This window comes from Mobula hypostoma, chromosome 30 (assembly GCF_963921235.1).
Source record: "Mobula hypostoma chromosome 30, sMobHyp1.1, whole genome shotgun sequence".
Lineage (NCBI taxonomy): Eukaryota > Metazoa > Chordata > Chondrichthyes > Myliobatiformes > Myliobatidae > Mobula > Mobula hypostoma.
In genome coordinates this window covers 13,881,454-13,903,987 of record NC_086126.1, presented here as the reverse complement: position 1 = coordinate 13,903,987, position 22,534 = coordinate 13,881,454, and positions in this window count along the sequence as shown.

Sequence of the window (22,534 nt, the reverse complement as noted above, 5' to 3'; positions counted from 1 at the left end):
CATATCCCTGGGTCAGACCACACTGTGACAGTTCTGGTCTCCGTATCCCTAGGACAGACCACACTGTGACAGTTCCAATCTCCATATCCCTGGGTCAGACCACACTGTGACAGTTCTGGTCTCCGTATCCCTGGGACAGACCACACTGTCACAGTTCCAGTCTCCATATCCCTGGGTCAGGCCACACTGTGACAGTTCCAGTCTCCATATCCCTGGGTCAGGCCACACTGTGACAGTTCCAGTCTCCATATCCCTGGGTCAGGCCACACTGTGACAGTTCCAATCTCCATATCCCTGGGTCAGGCCACACTGTCACAGTTCCAATCTCTGATCCATCAGAGTCAGGCCACACTGTGACAGTTCCAGTCTCCATATCCCTGGGACAGACCACACTGTGACAGTTCCAGTCTCCGTATCCCTGGGTCAGACCACACTGTGACAGTTCCAGTCTCCATATCCCTGGGACAGACCACACTGTGACAGTTCCAGTCTCCGTATCCCTGGGTCAGGCCACACTGTCACAGTTCCAGTCTCCATATCCCTGGGACAGACCACACTGTGACAGTTCCAATCTCCATATCCCTGGGTCAGGCCACACTGTGACAGTTCCAGTCTCCGTATCCCTGGGTCAGGCCACACTGTGACAGTTCCAGTCTCCATATCCCTGGGTCAGGCCACACTGTGACAGTTCCAGTCTCCATATCCCTGGGTCAGGCCACACTGTGACAGTTCCAATCTCCATATCCCTGGGTCAGGCCACACTGTCACAGTTCCAATCTCTGATCCATCAGAGTCAGGCCACACTGTGACAGTTCCAGTCTCCATATCCCTGGGACAGACCACACTGTGACAGTTCCAGTCTCCGTATCCCTGGGTCAGACCACACTGTGACAGTTCCAGTCTCCGTATCCCTGGGTCAGACCACACTGTGACAGTTCCAGTCTCCATATCCCTGGGACAGACCACACTGTGACAGTTCCAGTCTCCGTATCCCTGGGTCAGGCCACACTGTGACAGTTCCAGTCTCCATATCCCTGGGTCAGACCACACATAGAAACATAGAAACATACAAAATAGGTGCAGGAGTAGGCCATTCAGCCCTTCGAGCCTGCACCGCCATTTATTATGATCATGGCTGATCATCCAACTCAGAACCCCGCCCCAGCCTTCCCTCCATACCCCCTGACCCCCGTAGCCACAAGGGCCATATCTAACTCCCTCTTAAATATAGCCAATGAACTGGCCTCAACTGTTTCCTGTGGCAGAGAATTCCACAGATTCACCACTCTCTGTGTGAAGAAGTTTTTCCTAATCTCGGTCCTAAAAGGCTTCCCTTTTATCCTCAAACTGTGGCCCCTTGTTCTGGACTTCCCCAACATCGGGAACAATCTTCCTGCATCTAGCCTGTCCAATCCCTTTAGGATTTTATACGTTTCAATCAGATCCCCCCTCAATCTTCTAAATTCCAACGAGTACAAGCCCAGTTCATCCAGTCTTTCTTCATATGAAAGTCCTGCCATCCCAGGAATCAATCTGGTGAACCTTCTTTGTACTCCCTCTATGGCAAGGATGTCTTTCCTCAGATTAGGGGACCAAAACTGCACACAATACTCCAGGTGTGGTCTCACCAAGGCCCTGTACAACTGCAGTAGTACTTCCCTGCTTCTGTACTCGAATCCTCTCGTTATAAATGCCAGCATACCATTCGCCTTTTTCACCGCCTGCTGTACCTGCATGCCCACTTTCAATGACTGGTGTATAATGACACCTAGGTCTCGTTGCACCTCCCCTTTTCCTAATCGGCCACCATTCAGATAATAATCTGTTTTCCTATTTTTGCCACCAAAGTGGATAACTTCACATTTATCCACATTAAATTGCATCTGCCATGAATTTGCCCACTCACCCAACCTATCCAAGTCACTCTGCATCCTCTTAGCATCCTCCTCACAGCTAACACTGCCACCCAGCTTCGTGTCATCCGCAAACTTGGAGATGCTGCATTTAATTCCCTCATCCAAGTCATTAATATATATTGTAAACAACTGGGGTCCCAGCACTGAGCCTTGCGGTACCCCACTAGTCACCGCCTGCCATTCTGAAAAGGTCCCGTTTATTCCCACTCTTTGCTTCCTGTCTGCTAACCAATTCTCCATCCACATCAATACCTTACCCCCAGTACAGTGTGCTTTAAGTTTGCACACTAATCTCCTGTGTGGGACCTTGTCAAAAGCCTTTTGAAAATCCAAATATACCACATCCACTGGTTCTCCCCTATCCACTCTACTAGTTACATCCTCAAGAAGACACCAGCAGTGTGCCAGGAGTCCGTGAGTGTCAGGGAGCAGGAGTGAGTTCCATTACTATTACAAAGGGAAAAGGTCTTAAAGTGGATAAGTCACCTGGACCAGATGGACTACATCCCAGAGTCCTGAGAGAAGTTGCTGAAGAGATAATAGATGCATTGGTCATGACCTTTTAAGAATCACTTATGTTTTTGGTGTAATCAAGAAATTGATACTTTCTTACATTCTACTCGTTCTAAAATTCAACCTTTTTGGATAAATTTAAGAGTCTTATTGGAACAAATTACTGGAACTCATCTTCCACATAACCCTGTATTATTACTATCAGGTGATATTGAAGGGATAAAACCAAAACTTAAACTGAATAAATATCAGAAAGAATTCATAAAAATTGCATTGGCAGTAGCCAAGAAGGCTACAGCAGTTACTTGGAAATTGGATTCGTATTTAAGTATGAATCGTTGGAACAATGAAATGTCTAGTTGTATTCCACTTGAAAAAATTACTTATAATTTAAGAGATAAATATGATTCATTTTTGAATATTTGGCGCCCTTATTTACAGAAGATAGGATGGCATATTTAGTTGTTCCGATGATAAAGTTATTGGTCCCTTGGGGAAAGTAATAAATAAATATACTAAATTTATTTTGAATCCCATGGAGCATGTGGAAACCTTCCAATATCCAGGCAGTTCTTTCTTTTTTTTCAGCTAGGGGTATATATTGGGGGGAAGGGTTAAGGGGAGGGAGAGGGTAGACATTATCTTTCCATGTAATCACTTTAAACCTCAATAAAAATTATATTAAAAAAAAGAATCACTTGACTCTGACATGGTCCCGGAGGACTGGAAGATTGCAAATATCACTCCACTCTTTAAGAATATGGAGGGAGGCAAAATAAAGGAAATTGTAGACCAGTTAGCCTAACCTCAGTGGTTGGGGAAGTGTTAGGGTCTATTACTAAGGATGAGGTTTCAAGGTACTTGGAGACTCATGATAAAATAAGACAAAGTCAGACACGGGGAATTCTGCAGATGCTGGAAATTCAAGCAACACACATCAGGACGGTCCTGACGAAGGGTCTCGGCCTGAAACGTCGACTACACCTCTTCCTAGAGATGCTGCCTGGCCTGCTGCGTTCACCAGCAACTTTGATGTGTGTTGCTAAGACAAAGTTGGCATGGTTTAAGTGAAGGGAAATCTTGCCTGACAAATCTGTTAGAGCTGTCCAAGTAAGCAGCAATCGGGGTGGGCAAAGTAGAGGCAGTGGGTGTCACTTAGTTGGATTTTCAGAAACATTTAATGAGGTGCCACACATGAGGCTGCTTAACAAAATAAGATCCTATGGTATGGACAGAGGAATGGCTGACAGGCAGGAGGCAGCGAGTGGGAATAAAGGGGGCTTTTCTGGTTGGCTGCTGGTGACTAGTGGTGTTCCTCAGGGGTCAGTATTGGGACCACTGCTTTTCACATTGTTTGTCCATGATTTAAATAATGGAATTGATGGCTTTGTGGCAATGTTTGCGGATGACACGAAGATAGGTGGAGGGGTAGGTAGTGCTGAGGGATCAATGTGATTGCAGCTGGACTTAGACAGATTGGAAGAATGGGCAAAAAAGGTGGCAGATGGAATACAGTGCCGGGAAATGTGTGATAATGCGTTTTGGTAAAAGGAACGATAGTGCAGACTGTTATCTAAATGGGGAGAAGGTTCAAACATCAGAGGTGCAGAGGGACTTAGGAGTCCTCATGCAAGACTCCCAGAAGGTTAATTTACAGGCTGAGTCTGTGGTGAAGAAGGCAAATGCAATGTTGACGTTTATTTCAAGGGGAATCGAATATAAAAGCAAGGAGATAATGCTGAGGCTTTATAAGACAGTAGTCAGGTTGCACTTGGAGTATTGTCAACAGTTTTGGGCCCCGTATCTCAGAAAGGATGTGTTGTCATTGGAGAGAGTCCAGAGGAGGTTCACGAGGATGATTCTGGGAATGAAGGGGTTAACATGTGAGGAGCGTTTGGCAGCTTTGGGCCTGTACTCGCTGGAATTTAGAGGAATGTTGGGGGGGGATCTCATTGAAACCTACCAAATGTTGAAAGGACTAGATAGGGTGGATGTGGAGAGGGTGTTCCCTGTGGTGGGGGTATCCAGAACGAGAGGGCACAACCTTAAAATTGAGGGGTGACCCATTAGAACAGAGGTAAGGAGGAATTTTTTCAGCCATACAGTAGTGAATCTGTGGAATGCTCTGCCACAGACGACACTGGAGGCCAAGTCCGTGGGTATATTTAAAGAGAAAATTGGTTTCCTGATCGGCCAGGGCATCGAGGGATATGGGGAGAAAGCGGGTGTATCAGGTTAAGTGGGATCCTAGATCAGCCATGATGGAATGGTGGAGCAGACTCGATGGGCTGAATGGCCTTTTTATGCTGGTCTTACGGACTGTACACAGTTGATCTCTGTTTGACTAATTGTGTGAGCTCTAAAACCAACTGGCTGCACCAGTGATGATTTGATGTGTCATATTAAAGGATGGTGGATACTTATGCATTTGTTTTGTAGTTTATAATTAATTTTGATCACTTTGTAGAGATCTGTTTTCACTTTGACATGAAAGAGTCTTTTTCTGTTGATCAGTGTCAAAACAGCCAAATTAAATCCACTGTGATTCACTGTTGTAAAACAATAAAACATGAAAAATTCCAAGTGCCGGTGCGGGGGGGGGGGGAGGGGTTAGTTTTTATAGGCACTGTTTTGATTGAGATACAACGTGGAATTGGCCCCTCCGGCCTTTCGAGTCTCGCCAGCCAGCAATTATCTGATTTAATCCCAGCTTAATCACGGGACACTTCACAATGACCAATTAACCCTCCAAATGGCATGTCTTTGGACTGTGGGAGGAAACCAGAGCACCCGGAGGAAACCCACGCAGTCACGGGGGAGAACGTACAAACTCCTCAGAGGTAGCGGTGGGAATTGAACCTGGGTTGCCTGTACACAATAAAGTGTTGTATTATGCTACCTAAAAATGCCATCCCCTTCTCTCAGTTCCTCTGTTTCCACCACAACTGCTGTCAGGATGAGGCTTTTCATTCCAGAATGAAGGAGATGTCCTCCTTCCTCAAAGAAAGTTCCTCCACCATCAACGCTTCCCTCAACCGTATCGCTTCCATTTCACACTCGTCTGCTCCCACCCCATCCGCCCACTCCTCTTGTCCTCACCTACCACCCCACCAGCCTCTGCACCCAGCACATAATTCTCCGAAACTTCCAATATCACCAATGGGGGTCCCACCACCAAGAACATCTTCCTCTCCACCTCCCCTCCACTTTCTGCTTTCCGCAGGGATCGCCCTCTATGCCACTCCCTTGGTCCATTCGTCCCTCCCCACTGATCTCCCTCCTCGCACTCATCCTTGCAACCACACCTCCTCCCTCACTACCATCCAGGACCCCATACAGTCCTTCCAGGTGAGGCGACACTTCACGTGAGAGTCCGCTGGGGGTCATATGCTGCGTGCGGTGCTCCCGGTGTGGCCTCCTGCATATCGGTGAGGCCTGACGTAGATCGGGAGACCGTCTCGCTGTCTGCCACAAACAGTGGGATCTCCCGGTGGCCACCCATTTTAATTCCCCTTCCCATTCCCATTCCGACATGTCAGTCCGCGCCCTCCTCCACAGCCGTGAAGAGGCCAAGCTCAGGTTAGGGGACCAACACCTCAAATTCCATCTAGGTAGCATCCAAATTGATGGCATGAACATCAATTTATCGAACTTCCGGTAATTGTTCCCTCCATCACTGTTCCCCATTCCCAATTCCTCTCTCACCTCACCTCCCCACTTTTCCTCCACGGCCTTCCGTCCCCTCCTATCAGATTCCCACCCACCCCGCCCCTTCTCCAGCCCTGTATCTCTTTCACCAGTCAACTTCCCGGCTCTTTACTTCACCCCCTCCCTCTCCCGCTTCCACCGATCACCTGCTACCTTGTACATCTTTCTTTCCTTCCCCCTCCCGTTCCAGACCTGAGGAAGGGTCTCGGCCCGAAAATTTAACTTTTCCACAGACGCTGCCTGGCTCGCTGAGCCCCTCCAGTGTGTGTGTGTGTGTGTGTTTCCCAGCGTCTGCTGACTTCCTCGTGTTTGAGACGCCACAGATATTCCTCACCCTCTCCAAAGTAACCGCACCGTTCCTGTAATCGGAAGGAGCAGGACCGCGCACGATAGTGGACTTGTTTTGCCGGTCTCTGTCTGCGGGTAATCTCGCACACGTCTCACTGATTTTCGCCGCTGCTCCTGCGCCCGTCCACCCGCGATAAGGCGGGTCTGAGGGCGGCGTGCGCGGACTTTAGCAATGAATTGACTTTGTATTTTTGAGTGTAATTATTCCCCCGCCCCCGTGTGTGGTCTCGCCGCTGTCTCGTGCACGTAGACGCACACACAATTTAGGAATACAGACACACTCACCTTCAAGTGGCGAGGCAGGAACACTCCCTCAGACATGACAGATACGCGCTACCACATTCATCCAGGCGCACGCCACCGCGCACAGACAGCAGAAACATGTAATTTTATTTTGTTTCAAAGGGGTAATTGACGGAACGGAGTGAAAGCGCGATGCCCTCCGGGCAGGTTGGGAGGCGGGTGACCTGCAGGGGGATCAAAGGGGCCCCTTGTGTTTTTGCCCGCCGCCGCCGCCCCTCCACGCAGCTGACTGCGGCCTTCCGCACGCTGCCGCGCCGAACTTCACGCAGCAGGGCCCCCCCGGCCGCGGTCACAGAGATGGCGTTTCTGGGGAGAGAGGGGGAATTCCGTGGCGGGGCTGGGCCAGGATGATGAGGTGCGGAGGGAGCGCTGCGCTGTTGTGCGCGGTGCGGGAGGGGCGGCGAGAAGGGAGCTCCGCACTGCGGGAGGGGCGGCGAGGAGGGAGCTCCGCACTGCGGGAGGGGCGGCGAGGAGGGAGCTTCACGCTATGGGATGGGCGGCGAGGAGGGAGCCCTGCACTGCGGGAGGGGCAGCGAGGAGGGAGCTCCGCAGAGTGGGAGGGGCGGCGAGGAGGGAGATCCGCACTGCGGGAGGGGCGGCGAGGAGGGAGCTCCGCACTGCGGGAGGGGCGGAGGGGAGGGAGCTCCGCACTGCGGGAGGGGCGGCGAGGAGGGAGCTCCGCAGCGCAGGAGGGGCGGAGGGGAGGGAGCTCCGCAGCGTGGGAGGGGCGGCGAGGAGGGAGCTCCGCACTGCGGGAGGGGTGGCGAGGAGGAGCCAGTAGCCGGTGATGATTTAAACATCTCTGTTAGGGCCCCACCAGCTACTTTCCCTAACAGCTCAACCAGGCCCCGGGGAACATATCCACCTCAAATTCTGCTAATTCCGCCTCCCCCTTAATAATCACGTGTTCTAGAAATTTCCCATCCCGCTCCCTGAATCCTCCAACAATATCCTTCCCTTCGGGCAGAAGGCAGGAGATCGGGGTCTGAGGGGGAAAATGGATCGGCCACGATGAAATGGCGGAGCAGACTCGATGGGCCGAATGGCCCAATTCTGCTTCTATATCCCGGGTCTTTATCCTATGGTTCTCTGGATCTTTAGTGAATGCAAACGAGAAATATTCCTTTCAAACGTCTCTCTCACGCTCTGGCTCCGCCCAAACTGATATTTTCATCCCGAATGGTCCCTGCTCTTTCCGTCTTCACCTCTCGCCCTTATTATACGAATAAAATACTTTGAGATTTTCCCTAATCTTGTCGGCCCCTTTTGGGTCCCTCTGTCCCACCTAACATTTTTAACAGCCTCCCGACACCTATCTATCTCTCTCTCTCCCACACACACACACACACACACACTCTCTCTCTCTCTCTCGCAACCATCTTCGATGGGAGGATTGGCCAGCAGGTTTCCGTCGGCCCGAAGGGTCTGTTTCCCTGCTGACTCAGTCTATGGCTACCGCATGGTCGCTCCTGGCGCCGAGCAGGCGTAACGCTTTACAGCGGCGGGGATGAGCGGGGGTTCGACTCCCGCCGCTGCCGGAGGTACAACTCCCCGTGACCGGGTGGGTTTCCTCTCGCATTCCAAAGTGTACGGGGTGAGCCCGGTACGAATTTGAATTTATTTAAATCTTACATCCGTCCCACAACACGGGGGAGTAAACCCCTCTGCGTTATAACTCCGTCGCAACGTACAGACAGGTGGATTTAAAAGTCTGACGGCTTGTGGAAAGAAGCTGTCCTGGAGCCTGCGGGTCCTGGCTTTCATGCTGCGGTACCGTCTGCCAGACCGAGCAGCTGAAACAGTCCGTGGTTGTGGGTCACTGGTGTCCCCGGTGATCTCCCACGCCGTCTTTCTGCACCCGCTGCCGGAAATGTGCTCAGTGGTACGGACAGCCCAGCGCATTTGTGGATGTGAACTTCCCTCCGCTCTCTGCAGTGCCCAGCGATCAAAGCTGGCGCAGCTCCCGTTCCAGGCGGCAGTCAGGACGCTCTCAGTCGTGCCCCGGTAAAAGGTGTTCAGGATTTGGGGGCCCATGCCGAACTTCTTCAGCCGCCTGAGGTGGAAGAGACGCTGTTTTGCTGGGGGGGGGGGGGGTTTGCCACGCAGCCAGCGTGTACAGTCCAGGTGGGACCACAGGTGATGTGTAAACTACTCACCCTTCTCACCTCCAGACCCATTAATGTTAATCGGGGCGAGCCTGTCTCTGTTCCTCCTGTAAACCACAACCAGCTCTTTTGTTTTTTGGACACTGGGGGAGAGATTGTTATCTTGGCGTCACTGTGTCAGGGGTGTCAACCTGTCCTCTGTGGGCTGTCTCGTCACTGCTATAGGCCGATATACAAGATACTATATACATAAATGGCCGATCAATACGTCTTACAATCATCTATATATATATAAAGAAGAAAAATCATCAACCACCAATCCACATTTATATTATATTGCTCCGGGAGTTGGTTCCTAATGTGTTTTTTCCCCCTTGTTTTTCTTTCTCTTGAAGTTATTTTTATTTTCTTTTAGTTAGTTGCGGTTCTCTATTTCCTTTTCTTTATAAAAATTAATTGTTTTTCATTATCATATATTATTCTTGTTTGATAAGTTTTTTTTCCAGCTTTATTAACTATATATATATCAATTTGTTGAAGTCTTGTATTATTTTATAGCTGTAGAAGATTGTGTATCAATAAAAAGATTTTTTAAAAATAAAATGAAATAAGGCCGATCAATGTCGGGTCATCTGCGAATTTGATCAGCAGGTTGGAGTTGTATGCGGCTGCACGGTCGCGGGTGTAAAGGGAGTAGGGCGGGGGGACTCAGGACACAACATCGGGGGGTGCCTGTGTTGAGGGGCAGAGGGGCAGAGGTGAGGGAGCCCATCCTGACCACCTGCCGGCGATCCGAGAAGAAATCTGGGGTCCAGCTGCACAAGGCAGGGTGCGGACCGAGGTCTCTGAGCTCCCTGTCAACTCCGGAGGGAATTACGGCGTTGAAGTCCTGGAACAGGCCGGAAGCGTGGCGTCACTTGCGGGCTGACCCCCACCCCGGCACAATCCTCGGACTGTGTCGGTCGCGGACCCAGGGCACACACTCCGCCGTGCGTTCCGGTCTACAGGTGAGAAGTAAATCTAACTTTTGACTCTGTGGCGACGCCTTCACCCCGCCCTCGATTCACCCTAATGGAAGCACTCCCGCGACCTCACCTTGCTTGTCAGGTACAGAGTGCAGATGCCGCCAACTCCAAAGCAAGCTTATTGGCAAAGTACGTTTACGTCTCCGTATCCCACCCTGAGATTCATTTACTCGCGGGCATTCGCAGTAGAACAAAGAACTGCGATACCCAGTGGAAAGCGACACCCAAACACAGGCCCCTCCAAGAGGACCACAATCTTGTCGGAGGCTTGTGTGCCTCAGTGACCCGGAGGGCTCTGTTGACCGGAGTCAGGGCTTTGTGCTTTGGCTCTCGGTCGGGTCACCCATGCCAAACAGGGTCAAAGGGTAGAGGCCAGACTAGGAGTGATCCACCGGTCCTCCAGGTTCAGGGCTAACAACCCCGACAGGTCAAAAGTAAAAAATTGTTACGGAAACAGCAATGAAGAATCCTTCTACATCAGTGTGCGACTGCATGGACGGAGAGAAATGGGGAACCTTCACTGCTCCAGTAAATGTCAACGGCGTAACAGGTAGTAAGCAAACACGTACTAACAAACAACCAATGCATAGACTGTGCAAATACAAAAATAAAATATTCAATAAATAATTCTGAGAACACGAGTTGTAGAGTCCCTGAAAGTGAGTCCGTAGGTTGTGGAATCAGTTCAGAGTTGAGATGAGTGGAGTTATCCACGCTGGTTCAAGAGCCTGATGGTTGAGGGGTGATAACTGTTCCTGAACCTGGTGGTGTGGGACCTGATGGTTGAGGGGTGGTAACTGTCCCTGAACCTGGTGGTGTGGGAGCCTGATGGTTGAGGGTGATAACTGTCCCTGAACCTGGTGGTGTGGGACCTGATGGTTAAGGGGTGTTAACTGTCCCTGAACCTGGTGGTGTGGGACCTGATGGTTGAGGGGTGATAACTGTCCCTGAACCTGGTGGTGTGGGACCTGATGGTTAAGGGGTGTTAACTGTCCCTGAACCTGGTGGTGTGGGACCTGATGGTTGAGGGGTGATAACTGTCCCTGAACCTGGTGGTGTGGGACCTGATGGTTGAGGGGGTGATAACTGTCCCTGAACCCGGTGGTGTGGGACCTGATGGTTTAGGAAACGAATTAAAGCAAGTGATGGAAGTCTGTGTAGGGGAGCACTTTGGTTCCAGTGATCATAACACCATTAGTTTCAATTTGATCATGGACAAGGATAGATCTGGTCCTAGGGTTGAGGTTCTGAACTGGAAGAAGGCCAAATTTGAAGAAATGAGAAAGGATCTAAAAAGCGTGGATTGGGACAGGTTGTTCTCTGGCAAAGATGTGATTGGTAGGTGGGAAGCCTTCAAAGGGGAAATTTTGAGAGTGCAGAGTTTGTATGTTCTTGTCAGGATTAAAGGCAAATTGAATAGGAATAAGGAACCTTGGTTCTCAAGGGATATTGCAACTCTGATAAAGAAGAAGAGGGAGTTGTATGAAATGTATAGGAAACAGGGGGTAAATCAGGTGCTTGAGGAGTATAAGAAGTGCAAGAAAATACTTAAGAAAGAAGTCAGGAGGGCTAAAAGAAGACATGAGGTTGCCTTGGCAGTCAAAGTGAAGGAGAATCCAAAGAGCTTTTACAAGTATATTAAGAGCAAAAGAATTGTAAGGGATAAAATTGGTCCTCTTGAAGATCAGAGTGGTCAGCTTTGTGCAGAACCAAAGGAAATGGGGGCGATCTTAAATAGGTTTTTTGCGTCTGTATTTACTAAGGAAGCTGGCATGAAATCTATGGAATTGAGGGAATCAAGTAGTGAGACCATGGAAACTGTACAGATTGAAAAGGAGGAGGTGCTTGCTGTCTTGAGGAAATTTAAAGTGGATAAATCCCCGGGACCTGACAGGGTGTTCCCTCGGACATTGAAGGAGACTAGTGTTGAAATTGCGGGGGCTCTGGCAGAAATATTTAAAATGTCGCTGTCTACGGGTGAAGTGCCGAAGGATTGGAGAGTGGCTCATGTTGTTCCGTTGTTTAAAAAAGGATCGAAAAGTAATCCGGGAAATTATAGGCCGGTGATTTTAACGTCAGTAGTAGGTAAGTTATTGGAAGGAGTACTAAGAGACAGAATCTACAAGCATTTGGATAGACAGGGGCTTATCAGGGAGAGTCAACATGGCTTTGTGCGTGGTAGGTCATGTTTGACCAATCTGTTCGAGTTTTTCGAGGAGGTTACCAGGAAAGTGGATGAAGGGAAGGAAGTGGATATTGTCTACATGGACTTCAGTAAGGCCTTTGACAAGGTCTCGCATGGGAGGTTAGTTAGGAAAATTCAGTCGCTAGGTATACATGGAGAGGTGGTAAATTGGATTAGACATTGGCTCGATGGAAGAAGCCAGAGAGTAGTGGTAGAGAATTGCTTCTCTGAGTGGAGGCCTGTGACTAGTGGTGTGCCACAGGGATCAGTGCTGGGTCCATTGTTATTTGTCATCTATATCAATGATCTGGATGATAATGTGGTAAATTGGATCAGCAAGTTTGCTGATGATACAAAGATTGGAGGTGTAGTAGACAGTAAGGAAGGTTTTCAGAGCCTGCAGAGGGACTTGGACCAGCTGGAAAAATGGGCTGAAAAATGGCAGATGGAGTTTAATACTGACAAGTGTGAGATATTGCATGTGGAAGGACAAACCAACGAGAATATATAGGGTTAATGGTAAGGCACTGAGGAGAGCAGTGGAACAGAGGGATCTGGGAATACAGATACAAAATTCCCTAAAAGTGTTGTCACGGGTAGATAGGGTCATAAAGTGAGCTTTTGGTACATTGGCCTTTATTAATCGAAGTATTGAGTATAAGAGCTGGAATGTTATGATGAGGTTGTATAAGGCATTGGTGAGGCCGAATCTGGAGTATTGTGTTCAGTTTTGGTCACCAAATTACAGGAAGGATATAAATAAGGTTGAAAGAGTGCAGAGAAGGTTTACAAGGATGTTGCCGGGACTTGAGAAACTCAGTTACAGAGAAAGGTTGAATAGGTTAGGACTTTATTCCCTGGAGCGTAGTAGAATGAGGGGAGATTTGATAGAGGTATATAAAATTATGATGGGTATAGATAGAGTGAATGCAAGCAGGCTTTTTCCACTGAGGCAAGGGGAGAAAAAAACCAGAGGACATGGGTTAAGGGTGAGGGGGGAAAAGTTTAAAGGGAACATTAGGGGGGGTTTCTTCACACAGAGAGTGGTGGGAGTATGGAATGAGCTGCCAGACAAGGTGGTAAATGCGGGTTCTTTTTTAACATTTAAGAATAAATTGGACAGATACATGGGTGGGAGGTGTATGGAGGGATATGGTCTGTGTGCAGGTCAGTGGGACTAGGCAGAAAATGGTTCGGCACAGCCAAGAAGGGCCAAAGGGCCTGTTTCTGTGCTGTAGTTTCTATGGTTTCTATGGTTTCTAACTGTTCCTGAACCTGGTGGTGTGGGACCTGATGGTTGAGGGGTTGGTAACTGTCCCTGAACCTGGTGGTGTGGGACCTGATGGTTGAGGGGTGATAACTGTCCCTGAACCTGGTGGTGTGGGACCTGATGGTTGAGGGGTGATAACTGTCCCTGAACCTGGTGGTGTGGGACCTGATGGTTGAGAGGTGATAACTGTTCCTGAACCTGGTGGTGTGGGACCTGATGTTTGAGGGGTGATAACTGTCCCTGAACCTGGTGGTGTGGGACCTGATGGTTGAGGGGTGGTAACTGTCCCTGAACCTGGTGGTGTGGGACCTGATGTTTGAGGGGTGATAACTGTCCCTGAACCTGGTGGTGTGGGACCTGATGGTTGAGGGGTGGTAACTGTCCCTGAACCTGGTGGTGTGGGACCTGATGGTTGAGGGGTGATAACTGTCCCTGAACCTGGTGGTGTGGGACCTGAGACTCCTGTACCACGGCCTGGATGGTCGGGGGGGGTCCTTGACGACGGACGCTGCTTTCTTGTGTCAGGGCTCCTTGTAGATGTGCTCAGTGACGGTGGGGCCGGGGGGGGGAGCTTTATCTGTGATGGACTGGCACTTTCACCAAGTCCTAATGAGACTAGAATCGACCCCCCCCCACCCCCACCCCCTCCAAATCCGGGACCATCATTCCCAGATCATCCTTTACATAACTCCTCCGGACATTAAAGACCGGAAAAGCTTTTGCCTAAAGTTTGTTCCTGGGCTCTTGCCCACGGAATGTTGTAGGCGTGCCCGCTCTCGTTGCCGTGGTAACGGATTGATTAATCGACACCGCCAGCCCACTTGCTCCGTAACCCTCTCCCTGCCACACCTGGAGGCTCCATGCCCTGGGATGCCATGTTACCTGCCCCGACCTTCAACTGTGCCGCGATCGTGCTGCTCAACGCTCGAAAGTTTGGCTGCAGACTCCGGCACGTTGGGTTCGCCGCCCTTCCACGTTCCCTACACAGACGCGTCAGCCCTCCTTATCGGAGCCAAGTAAAGTTACCGCTCGGTGTTTGATGGCAACATCTCACAAAATCCGACGAGCCCTCCCGCCGGTCAGCGTCGACCACTGCGTCCTCGCCGTCTGGGCACGCGAGCCCCCGGGCAAGACGATCCGGAGAGCAAGCTGTCGCCCCGTGTAGCAAGCTCCCCCCCGCCCCGCCACGCATCCGATGGACCCAAAGGAAAGGCAGAGACCGACGCAGTCTGGGCACCGGGAGTTGCCAGTCAGCATCGAACTCAATGTAGAACTGCCTCAGGGTTTTGCCCTCGGGGTTTACAGCGGGTACAGCCGCAAGGCAGCGGGGGTTCGAGATCAGAGTTTTCCTTCCGCTGGGTGAGCTGCCAACCACGGGCTAACGAGCCCAGTCTGCCTGAAGGTTTTAAGGGGCCAGTAACTCGCCTTTGCCCCATCTCCCATCAGTAGAAACAGTTCCTCCGGGCTTAGTAGCTAAGCCACAGGTGACGGCCAGGAACCGGACTTGGTTGTCAGAGGCTGTTGAGGCTCAGGCCACTGGGAGCGTTTAACAGACAGTGGGAATTGTCCCCATTCCCACCCCCCCCATCAATCTTAGGGAACCACACACACACACACATTGATGCAATCAGGAAGAAGACGCAGTGGCAACTCTACTTCATCTGGAGTTTGAAAAGATTCGGCTTGGAGACCGTAAGATATAGGAGCAGAATTAGGCCATTTGGCCCATCGAGTCTGCTCTGCCATTTCATCATGGCTGATCCCTTTTCTCTCTCAGCCCCCAATCTCCTGCCTTCTCTCCGTATCCCTTCACGCCCTGAACAATCAAGAATCTATCAACCTCTGCCTTAAATGTACATACAGACTTGGCCTCCACAGCCGCCTGTGGCAATGAATTCCACAGATTCACCACTCTCTGGCTAAAGAAATTCCTCCTCGTCTCCGTTCTAAAAGGACACCCCTCTATTCTGAGGCTGTGTCCTCTGGTCCTAGACTCCCCCCACCATAGGAAACATCCTCTCCACATCCATTCTAGCGAGGCTTTCAACATTCGATAGGTTTCAATGAGATCCACCCCTCATCCAGCAAAAGCTCTTCATGTGATAAGCCGTTCAATCCTGGAATCATTTTCGTGAGCCGCCTTTGAACCCTCTCCAGTTTCAGCACATCCTTCCTAAGGTAAGGAGCCCAAAACTGTTCACAATACCCCAAGAGAGGCCTCACCAGTGCTTTATAAAGCCACAACATTACATCATTGCTTTTTTATATTCTAGTCCTCTTGAAATGAATGCTAACATCGCATTTGCCTTCCTCACCACTGAGTCAACCTGCAAAGTAACCTTTAGAGAATCCTGCACAAGGACTCCCAAGTCCCTTCACATCTCAGTTTTTTGTATTTTCTCTCCATTTAAAAAATAGTTAACCCTCTCATTCTTCTACCAAAGTGCATGACCATTCACTTCCTGACACTGTATTCCATTTGCCATTTCTTTGCCCATTCTCCGAATTTATCTAAGTCCTTCTGTAGCCTCTCTAATTCCTCAAAACTACCTGCTCCTCCTCCTACCTAGCTTTGTATCGTCTTCAAACTTTGCAACAAAGCCATCACTTCTGTCATCGAAATCATTGACATATAAGACAAAAGGAATCAGTCCCAACACAGATCCCTGTGGAAAACCACTAGTCACCAGCAGCCAACCGGAAAAGGCTCCCTTTATTCACACTCTTCGCCTCCTGCCAATCAGCCACTGCTTTATCTATGCTAGAATCTTCCCTGTAATACCACACTTGTTAAGCAGCTTCATGTGTGGCACCTTGTCAAAGACCCTCTGAAAACCCAAGTACACAACATCAGCCGATTCTCCTTTGCCTATCCTGCTTGTTATTTCTTCAAAGAATTCCAACAGATTTGTCAGGCAAATCTGAGGAAACCATGCTGACTACAGCCTATTTTGTCACGTGCTTCCAAGTACCCTGAGAACTCATCGTTAATAATTGACTCCAACATTTGAGGTCAGGCTAACTGGCCTATAATTTCCTTTCTTCTGACTCTCTCCCTTTTTGAAGAGTGGAGTGACATTTGTAATTTTCCAGTCTTCTAGAACTATTCCAGAATCTAGTGATTCTTGAAAGATCATTACTAATGCCTCCACAATCTCCTCATCTACCCCTTTCAGAACGTTGGAGTGCACACTATCTGGTCCTGGTGACTTATCTGCCTTCAGATCTTTCAATTCCCCAAGAACCTCTCCCTAGTGATGGTATCTTCACACACTTCATGACCCCCAACACCTGGAACTCCCACCATACTGCTGGTGTCCTCCAAGGTAAAGACTGATGCAAGATACTTACTCAGTTCATCTGCCCCCATAGTCCTCCATTACTGCCTCTCCAGCATCGTTTTCCTGTGGCCTGATATCCACTCCCACCTCTCTTTTACGCTTTATGTATCGGAAGAATCTCTTTAATATTATCAGCTAGCTTACTTTCAATTTCTACCTTTACCTTGTTAATGACTTTTTAGTTGCCTTCTGCTGGTTTTTAAAAGCTTCTAACTTTCCATTATATCCTGTGTTACATACCCTTTTTTTTTTGGCTTTTATGTTGCCTTTGGCTTCTCTTGTTAGTCATCTTGCCTCTAGAATACTTCTTCCTCTTTGGGATGTATATATCCTGTGCCTTCCGAATTGTTTCCAGAAATTCCAGCCATTGCTGCTCTGCCGTCATCCCTGCCTGTGTTCTTTTCCAATCAGTTCTGGCCAATTCCTCTCTCATGCCCCTGTAATTCCCTTTCATCATCATCGTCAGGTGCCGTGCCCAGTTTGAGCTTTGACTGCCATGGCCCACACACTCCTGTTTCGGGTCAAGTGGATCAATTCATTGGAATTCATTTCCAGTTCTCTGGCTGCTGTCTCCAACATCATTTGTCTGTGTCTTCCTCTTGCTTTCTTCCCTTCAATCTTTCCCATAATTACCGTGCATTCTAACTCCTCTTTCCTAATCACATGTCCAATGAAGTTACGTTGCCTTTTCATGATCTCATACATTATTTCTCTTTTTGTGTTTGCTCTGTTCATGACATCGTCGTTAGATATTCATTTCGTCCATGATATTCTGTGCATCCTCCTCAAAAACCACATCTCTGCTGCTTCAATTCATTTCCTCATGTTACTAGATATTGTCCAACATTCTGAGCCATATAACATAACTGGATAAACGTAACATTTCAGTACTCTGAGGCGGGTTGTCATGCCTAGTTTAGTATTGGTCAGTATACTCTTCATTCTCGTAAAGGTGTCTTTTGCCATCCCTATTCTTCTTTTGATGTCCATGTCACACCTGCCATCTGACGTCACCCAGCTTCCTAAGTAGCAAAAGTTCTGTACTTGTTTTATGTTTTCCCCGTTTATTCTCAGCCTGCAGATAGGATTCTCCTTCTTTTTGGATATCACCATACATTCTGTCTTTTTGCAATTGATAGATAGACCCATTTTTGCACTTTCTTCAACAATTATCTCAATTAAGTTTTGTAGTTCTTCCTCCGTACTTGCAATTAACACAGTGTCATCCGCATATCTGAAATTACTGATGTTTTCACCACCAACTTTGATTCTCAAGATGTCTCTTATTTTTTGTAATATTGTTTCACTGTACAGATTAAACAAATCAGGGGAGAAAACACACCCTTGTCTAACCCCTCTCTTGATTTTTGTAAACTGACTCACTTCTCCATCTATTCTTACAGCGGCAGTTTGTTCCCAGTACAGATTTCTGATTAGCGGAGGTCTTTCAAATCTAGATCTAGAGTTTTCTGTAATATTTCAAATAACTTATTGTGCTTCACTTTATCAAATGCTTTTGTGTAGTCGATAAAACAAACAAACAAATCTTTTTGCACTGGAATAGTTTGTTCTGATAGTATCCTTAACATCAATATTGCGTTTCTTTACTTTGTCTTTCACAAAAACCACATTGTTCTTTGCCTATTTCAGCTTGTATCTTACTTTTAGAAAATTCTTAGAAGTCTCTTGGTGATATGACTCATTAAACTTATGATCCTATGTAATTCACATTCTATTTCTCCAGCTTTCTTAGGAAGAGTGATAAATACTCTCTTTTACTGATAAATACTGATTTTTTCATCTCTTCTGGTATTATTCCAGTCTCATAAATGTCATTGATTAAATCAGTAAGTTTTTCAATTCCATAATCTTCAAGGGTGATAATTTGTTCTATTGCTAATTCATCAGGACCTGCTGCCTTTCCTTTATTCATCTTATGTATTGCATTACGAACTTCAGATTTTAAAATACTTGGACCTTCAATGTTTTTCTTAATTTCTAGTTTTCTAGTTTTTCGCCTCGATCATCTTCAAACAACTCCTGAATATAAGACCATAAGACAAAGGAGCAGAAGTCAGCCATTCAGCCCATCTGCTCTGCCATTTTATCATGAGCTGATCCATTCTCCCATTTAGTCCCACTCCCCCGCCTTCTCACCATAACCTTTGATGCCCTGGCTACTCAGATACCGATCAATCTCTGCCTTAAATACACCCAATGACTTGGCCTCCACTGCCACCCTTGGCAACAAATTCCACCCTCCGGCTGAAAAAATTTCTTTGCATCTCTGTTCTGAATGGGCGCTCTTCAATCCTTAAGTTATGCCCTCTCGTACTAGACTCCCCCACCATGGGAAACAACTTTGCCACATCCACTCTGTCCATGCCTTTCAACATTCAAGTTGTTTCTGTGAGGTCCCCCCTCATTCTTCTAAACTCCAAGGAATACAGTCCAAGAGCGGACAAACGTTCCTCATATGTTAACCCTCTCATTCCCGGAATCATTCTAGTGAATCTTCTCTGTACCCTACCCTCTCCAACGTCAGCACATCCCTTCTTAAAAAAGGAGCCCAAAACTGCCAAGTACTCCAAGTGAGGCCTTACCAGCGCCTTATAGAGCCTCAACATCACATCCCTGCTCCTATACTCTATTCCTCTAGAAATGAATGCCAACATTGCATTCGCCTTCTTCACCACCGACTCAACCTGGAGGATAACCTTAAGTGTATCCTGCACGAGGACTCCCAAGTCCCGTTGCATCTCAGAACTTTGAATTCTCTCCCTATTTAAATAATAGTCTGCCCATTTATTTCTTCTGCCAAAGTGCATAACCATACACTTTCCAACATTGTATTTCATTTGCCACTTCTTTGCCCATTCTCCCAATCTATCCAAGTCCCTCTGCAGACTCTCTGTTTCCTCAGCACTACCGGCCCCTTCACCTATCTTTGTATCGTCAGCAAACTTAGCCACAAAGCCATCTATTCCATAATCCAAATCGTTGATGTACAATGTAAAAAGAAGCGGCCCCAACACGGACCCCTGTGGAACACCACTGGTAACCGGCAGCCAACCAGAAGAGGATCCCTTTATTCCCACTCTCTGTTTCCTGCCAATCAGCCAACGCTCTATCCATGTATGTAACTTTCCTGTAATTTCATGGGCTCTTATCTTGTTAAGTAGCCTCGTGTGTGGCACCTTGTCAAAGGCCTTCTGAAAATCCAAATATACAACATCCACTACATCTCCCTTGTCTAGCCTACTGGTAATTTCCTCAAAAAATTGCAATAGGTTTGTCAGGCAGGATTTTCCTTTAAGGAAACCATGCTGAGTTCTGTCTATCTTGTCATATGCCTCCAGGTACTCTGTAACCTCATCCTTGACAATCGACTCCAACAACTCCCCAACTACCGACATCAAGCTAACAGGTCTATAATTCCCTTTTTGCTTCCTTGCCCCCTTCTTAAATAGCGAAGTGACATTTGCAATCTTTCAGTCCTCCGGAACCATGCCAGAATCTATCGACCTTTGAAAGATCATCGCTAATGCCTCCGCAATCTCCACAGCTACTTCCTTCAGAACACGAGGGTGCATTCCATCTGGTCCAGGAGATTTATCCGGAGAAGTCAATTCCTGCTATCTTAGATCTGTTAGCTCAATTTAGTAACTTCTCTGGTTACAAATTGAATCTTAATAAGAGTGAATTATTCCCTTTAAATAAGCATGTACCTACTTATGGACATTTACCATTTAAATTGGTTACTGATTCATTTATATATTTAGGGATAACAATTACGATAAAATATATAGATTTATTTAAAGCTAATTTTTTACCTTTAACTGATCAGATTAAACTTTTATTTACCAAATGGTCGCCAATTTCTTTGTCTTTGATTGGCCGGATTAATGCTATTAAAATGATCATTTTGCCCAAATTTTTGTATATATTCCAATCGGTTCCAATTTTCATCCCAAAATCTTTTTTTGATAACGTAGATTCAAAAATTTCCTCATATATTTGGCAGAATAAAAATCCTAGGTTAGGTAAAAGGTATCTACAGTAATCTAAAAAGGAGGGGGGGCTCGCCCTCCCGAATTTAGATTTTATTACTGGGCAATTAATATTCGATATTTAAAATTTTGGTTACGAGATTTGGACGTATCTTTAAACCCTCATTGGGTAAATCTTGAATCTAATTCATTACAAGGGTTTTCCTTGGGTTCGGTTTTAGGAACTTCACTTTCTTTTACTTCTTTTAAATCGTATAAACAAATGAACAACCCAATAGTTGAGCATACTTTACGTATATGGTTTCAATTCCAAAGATTTTTTGAGTTTAATCAATTTATTCTAGCAAGTCCCATTATATCAAATTTTCTTTTTCAACCTTCCACAATGGATCAAGCTTACTTTGATTGGAAAACCAAAGTTATAATATCTTTTCGCGATTTATTTTTGGATAATTGGTTTATGTCTTTTGATCAACTCTCTAATAAATATAATTAACCCAGATCTCACTTTTTCAGATATTTACAGATTAGAAACTTTTTAATTACTGTTTCCCCTAATTTTCTACACCCATATCCAATGGACATTTTGGAAAAAATCTTAGATTTAAATCTCTCTCAGAAAAGTGTAGTAGCAATTATATAATATAATTATGAATTTATGTCCTGATGCTTCTAATAAAATTAAAGCTGACTGGGAAAGGGAACTTGAGATTAATATACCGACTGAAAAATGGGGAAAAATTCTTCAGTTGGTGAATTCATCCTCTGTATGTGCTAAACATAGGTTGATACAGTTTAAAGTAGTGCACAGGGTTCATATGTCCAAAGATAAACTATCTCGTTATTACTCTTATATTAATCCAATATGTGACAGATGTCATTCTGAGATAGCTTCTTTAACCCACATGTTTTGGTCATGTCCCTTGTTGGAGAAATATTGGAAAGATATTTTTGATATTATTTCAACGGTCCTAAACATAGACTTACAACCTCATCCAATTACTGCTATCTTTGGACTACCAATGATAGACTTAAATAATTTAACCTCTTCATCACGAAGGATAATTGCATTTCTTACTTTAATGGCTAGAAGGTCCATTTTGCTGAATTGGAAAGAGATTAACCCTCCTACTGTATTTCATTGGTTTTCACAAACTATGGTGTGTTTGAATTTGGAGAAAATTAGAAGTGCAGTTTATGACCCTTCCATTAGATTTGAAAAAACTTGGAGGCCATTCATTCAGCACTTTCATTTGATGTAATTTGACCATTTCCAAACTTGTTTTGTCTCTCTGTACTGTTGTTGGAGGGGAATGGAGTCGTCGACGCTGAGGTTTTCTTCTTTCCCATTTTTAAGTTGTTAGTTTTGCCCAAGTCTTTTAGTTTAGTTGATTAATTCTGTTTTTCTTTGGGGATGGATTTTTTTTTTTTGGTTTTGTTTTTTTTTTCTTTTTCATGATTTTTTTTCAGTTTTTTTTTGATTTGTATTATCCGTTGTCAGTTCTACATGATTGGGAGCTTTGTTAACTTACACTATTTGATTTTACAATTACTTTTCCTAAGTGTAACAATGTATCTCCTACTATTTGTATTATTGTTATGTTTTGTTTCTATACTTCGAAATTAATAAAAAAGATTGAAAATGAAAAAGGAAGAGATTTATCTACCTTTAGACTATTCAGCTTCCTGAGTACTTTCTCTGTCGTAATTGTGACTGCGCACACTTCTCTTCCCTGACACCCTTGAGTGTCCGGTATCCTGCTGTCTTCCTCAGTGAAGACTAATGCAAAATACTCGTTCAGTTCCTCCG